The sequence below is a fragment of the Phascolarctos cinereus genome, unplaced genomic scaffold, assembly GCF_003287225.1.
Source record: "Phascolarctos cinereus isolate Bilbo 61053 unplaced genomic scaffold, phaCin_HiC Scaffold_69;HRSCAF=601, whole genome shotgun sequence".
Taxonomy (NCBI): Eukaryota; Metazoa; Chordata; class Mammalia; order Diprotodontia; family Phascolarctidae; genus Phascolarctos; species Phascolarctos cinereus.
Window position 1 is genome coordinate 6428 of NW_027556068.1, and position 6073 is coordinate 12500.

Below are 6073 nucleotides of genomic sequence, written 5' to 3' on the forward strand. Positions count from 1 at the left end.
ACATGTAGCCTATATCAGACTGCATGCCATCTTGGGAGGGGAAGAAAAATTTAAAACTCAAAAGCTTATGGAAGTGATTGTTGATAATTCAAAATAAATTGATTAAAAGGAAAAAAGAGAAAAATGTACCTGTCAGATCTATGGATAAAGGAATACTTTATGACCAAATAAGAGAGAGAGAGAGAGTATCACAGAATGGAAAATGGAAATTTTTAATTACATAAAATAAAAAAAAACTTTTGCCCAAATAAAAGTAATGCATGCAAAATCAGAAGGAAAACAGAAAACTGGGAATTTTTTTAAACAAGTTTCTCTAATAAAGCCTCATTTTCTCAAATACATAGGGAACTGAGTTGAATTTATAAAAACAAAAGTGATTGCCCATTTGATAAATGGTCAAAAGATAGGAACATGAAGCTTCAGAATAAGAAATTAAAGCTGTCTATAATCACATAAAAATGCTCTAAATTTTTTGAATAGAGAAATGCAAATTAAAACAATTCTGAGACCCTACGTAATACCTATAAGATTAGCTAACATGACAGAAAAGAAAAATTACAAGGGCTGGTGGAATGTTGAAAAATTGGACACTAATGCACTGTTGGTGGAATTGTGAACTAGTACAACCATTTTGGACAACAATTTTAAACTATGCCTGAAGGGCGTTAAAACTGTGCATACCCTTTGACCCAGCAATACTACTATTATGTCTGTATCCCTAAGAGATCAAAGAAAAGGGAAAGGACTATCTGCATAAAATATTTATAGCAGTTCTTTTTGTTGATGGCAAAGAATTGGAAACAACTGGGAAGTGGCCAAACAAGTGATGGTATATGATTATGATGGAATACTATTGTGCTGTAAGAAATGGTGATCTAAATGGTTACAGAAAACAAAACTGAAAAGACTTATGTGACCCATTTAAAGTGAAGTGAGCAGAATCAGGAGAATATTGTACACAGTTACAGTAATATTGTAAGGACAATAAGCTGTGACTGTCTCTGATCAAGACATATTGACCCAAGATAATTCCAAAGGACCAATAATGAAAAATGCTATCCACCTCCAGAGAATGGAGTCTGAATGCAGATTGAAGCATCCATTTTTTAAGCTCCATTTTCTGTCTTATTTCATGTTTTCTTTTGCAATGTGGCTAATATGGAAATGTTTGGTATGAATGTGCAGTATAATCTATATCCAATTGCATGTCATCTTCAAGGGAGGGGGGAAAGTCTGGAGGGAGGGAGAGAATTTGGAACTCAAATTTTAAAAAAAATGGTTAAAAATTTCTTATTTGTAATTGGGAATTACTTAACAAAATAAATAAAATTTAAAAAAGGAGTTTAGACCATATTTCTCACATCAAAGCTACATATTTCCTCATAGTATGTGTGTATTTTCACAAAGCATTCATTTAGATGATAATAGTGTACAGAGAGAGGGTATATAAAGTTACTCTGCTGAGGAAGATGAAGGAATGAGTTAAATTGGAAAAAAATAGATTTTCTATGAAAATTTGAATTTTTAGAATATTTATTTCCTCTTGTGTGCTTAATCAAAAATATTGTTTTCTTTCACGAGGAACATATTCTAACACTAACTTTTATGAATTTCTGATTTGGAAATGATGAGCAACCACTACAAAAATCACTCTACTTTCAGTTTTTGTGATCTATCTATGTCCTTCTATGTTAATCTGCTACCAAGGAAAGAGAATGAAGCTTCCTCAAGTTGAAATGCTTTTTTCTATAAAAGAAATTTCCCTCTGAATTTCTTTGTAGAGAAATTGAGATACTAATAATAATCATGAAAATAAAAATATTTTAAATGACCTTAATCACTAACTCTGTGTACATAAGCTAAAGATATCATCAATCTTTCTATGACTGAAGATTTCTCTCATAAATAATGATTAAAAGACATTTTCATGATTAATAAATATAACTTGTTATAGTATATTATTGAAACACAATTGAGATTTCTCAAGTCATGATATGTATATCATATGACATAGAACATTAGAAATTATAAAATCCAGCTCTTTGTACTGTACAGATGAAAACACTGGTTCCAAGAAGGAAGTGAACCCAGGTTTCCAAGCACTTTGTTTAGGGTTCTTTCCACTATACCACATTGCCTGCCAGAAGAAACAATGGACAAATATATATATATATATCATCAACTGTTTTTTAACATTGTGATAAAATTCTGGTCCATAGTCTTTCCTTGGCATAAAGAAATGCAATCAAAGGGAATTGTGAAGCAATGATGGTTATTTGGAATTATAATCAATTTTCATTTTACGTAACACCTTTCATACTCAAGGCATCCCAAAGTGCTTTATAAAGCAATAAGCAAGATGACAATATTGCTATAGACAAATGTAACAGTCATTATGCATTCTGAAATAGCTCACAGTCTTGAAAATTAGAAATCAGGAGAGAAATACAGAGAGATATATGAAGAGGGAAAAAAAGAAAATGATAGAGAGGAGAGACCTAGAGAAACATAGGGAAAAAGACAAAGAGTACAATGAATGATGAGTGACTATTAGCTGAGACATCTTGGCTATGCTTTGTTATTTTCAAAAGTTACCAAGGGATTTTTAAATTTTCATCTCCAAAGACAAGCAGTGGCAGCCTCAGCTTAATGTCTAAAGTAAATGATAGCAATCCCAACCAGGGAAGTCTGCTATCTTACAGATACTAGGTCTGCAAATCTTAAACCCATGGATTTCCACTTAAGCAAAAAAATGATGCCAACCAGATACTACTGACAAAAGGGAGGAAGTCTTGTCCATTGGGTGGTGCTGGAGATTGGGAAGAGAAACTAGAGGTTTTATTCCTGATTCCCTAGAGACTTTACAGGGTCAAGAAGCTTAAGTTTGCACTTCAATCAACATCAAAATCAAATTGCATTCACTTGTGTCTCTTGGAAAGGTGTTATTCAAATGTAAGATATTAGTATTGCAGATTTCAAATTACCCTTCAAAAGGACTAAATTTTGTTCCTACTCTAATTATTAGAGACAGTAGATTTATATAAGGGATGGGGATTCTTTCCAGCTTAAAAATTCCATGACTCTATGACAATATTTTTGAATAACAGTGTTAGAAGTTAATAATTCAGGTTCATCCTAAACAGATATGATTTTGATGCTCTACTTTGTCATTTTTAAAGAAAATGATTCAGCTTTATATACAAAGTTATTCTTTTAAAAAAAGCTTTCTTAAAATAATCTGAAAATTGAGATACTATGTCCATTTTCATCATAATTGAGAACATGGCTTTTCAATAAAAATAATAATAATAGTAATTCATACTTTTATATCACTCTAAGTATTACTAAGTGTTCACTTCTTTTCAACTGGCTTAGCCTGAATGTAGTTAATTTTCATGGAACCTAACCTAGGACATTATTCCTAACTGTTCCAAAAATTGCTTCATATGATATATTACTTATTTTAATCAAATACACTTTTTTCTAATTGTCACAGCTATGGCAGACTCACAGGGGGATAGTCTGACTTGTGTACATTCCTGACAGTGAAATTGGTAACAACAGCTGCTTCGTGCCAGCTAGCGCATGTACCGCACCTCTCAAGTCTTGTCATTCACATCTCCCCTAATTACCAAACATCTGCTTTCCATTTCCATTAACACTCCACTACCAGCTTGTCTAGTTTAATACCAATGACTCTTGACCTCCCCCAAGGAAGGCGCTTTCTGTCAAATTTCCCCCAAAAGAAGCCAGTTCTTCATACAAAATTTGCACTTTTTTAACACCACCTTCCTAAAGGCAGAGCCTTCGGAAGCTTGAATAAATGCAATTAAAAGCCATTTTGTGAAAAAGTATTAGCAAGGGGAAACCTCTTCTATGCGTTTTGTGCATGGGTAGGGGGTGTGGGGAAGCCAAATATTAAAAATAAAAACAATTTCAAGGCCCAGAAATATTAATGCAAAGTATTCTACCCCCTGCAATGAGTTCTGGGCAGTTTATGCTGCCAGCCCATGGAGCAGGGAGCAGGGAAAGAGCCATCTATTTTGTGTGATGATATCCGTCTACCTCAATATAGATTCTGATGGAAGATCCCAACTTCCTTTATTATTATTTTAATTATAGCTTACTGTAGTGGTGTTAACATTCACTGGTAGAGCTAGAATCCTAAAACTCTAGAGAACTCAAGCTCCCTAGTCTCTACCCTGCTTTCTTCTCCACAACATGAGTGTATATCAGAGTATTCCTATGTGGACATCAGATGGTACTTAAAATATTTCACAGTTTCGTCTTGTTCCTTAATTATAGCATACTTGAAGAGAATAATGGAAATATTTTATTTTCTTTTTAATTGATATTTGGAAATAGCATTTTCTTCAAGGCTTATCCAACTGCCCACAAAAGAAATTGTAGTAGAGCTAAAATTCTTACAGATTAAAAAAAGAAGTATTTCTTGCTTTATAGGACTCATATGGTCTAGAGTACAGCAAATGTTAAACATGATCATGGTGAAATTTTTTTCACATGAAGAAACATGTAGCATTATTCTGATACTATGGATTGGAGGTGAGAGAGGCTAAAGAAGTGGGGACATTGAATCTCAGACCCAATGTGATATGTTGTATCATGAATTGACACTTGTCTAATCGTTATTTTACATGTCAGATTCTAGCTTCCAGATCCCTGTTTTGGCCAGCAGCAGGTACTCTTCCCTCCAGCAAAGTAGGAAGAGCTTTTGGCTGTTTCTGGGTAACCCACTAAAACTCAATGCAGAAAACGGGGTATGGGTTCACTGTGTTTCATAATGCACTTGGCCTCCAAACAGCAAATACATTTTACCTAAGAGAGAGATGCTTTGTGCCTATAGGAACCAGGAAGTAGAGGGAGAGAGATACCAAGGGAAGAGTAGAGAATAAGGTAGGGGGCTGGTTTTAATTTTATTTTTAGCCATCACAGACCCAAGGAAAAGGAAATTCCAAAGAGAGCAAAGTAATTAGGATATGATAATACAGAGGCTTGCCATCTTACACCACTACATCTAAAAGCATTTACAGTATTGTGCTGCAGGGAATCTGCTTTGGCACCACGGCAGTGCTGATGAATGCCACTGTGGGAACAAAACAACAGAGGAGGAATAAAAACAGGGACAGAGGTGATGGGATAAAAGGGTAAAAAAAAATAAATAAAGGCACAGAAAAATACCTGTAAATAATAATAAAAAGGTGTATTTTAAGTATACAGTATCTTCTTAATTGTTGACCTCTCCAAAGAACCTATCAGAAAAAAAAAACAGTTGGGGGGTGGGGAGGGAAACGATCTTTTAATCTCAACAATAAAAGCATTTCCGTCCTTTGTATATGCTGACTTACAAAAAAAAGTGCTTTCAAACAACAAAAGATGGAGCAGTAATTACATAAATCTCTTCATTCTTGATGAAGACACAATGGAGAATGAGGAAATCAATAGCGTTCTGCTATAATTCTTGTTTTTATTATGAGCTGAAAGCAAACTTGTTAAAATGGGATTCTGTTTCTTGTGTATAAAAAAGACAGGATTTGCACAAAACCAGAGAAGAGAAAACATCTTTTAAATGCTTAATCCTCCCCCCCCACAATATTTAAGAGATTTATGGAATTGTTGCATCAGATTAAGAAATGTATGTTATCCCAGTAATTTCACTATTCAACATAGGTCTTAAAAAGTGAAAAGTACCATGAAACATCTTATTTGAGTACGATCCTCTAGACACTCAATATGCACCAAAATTACCCCCAGATTTGAAATCCAGACATTAAATAAAATAAATGTACCCTAAAGCCAAGTTCGTCCACTAGCTTGTCAGTAAACTGGCTAAAATGATTTTCCCCACAACATGCATTTACTATATTTCCTGTTTATGAGTGAGCAGTACTGTGGAAAGGGGAAAACTATTGCATTTGAAAATAATTAATAGGTATTCCTGCATACCTTTGAATTAAATTAAAAGAAAAATATTTCTTTTTTGTGGAAATGATTGCATTCATATCCTGTTTGGTGTGAAAAGTAGATTCCAAAAAGCTTTTAACTAATTTGTTCA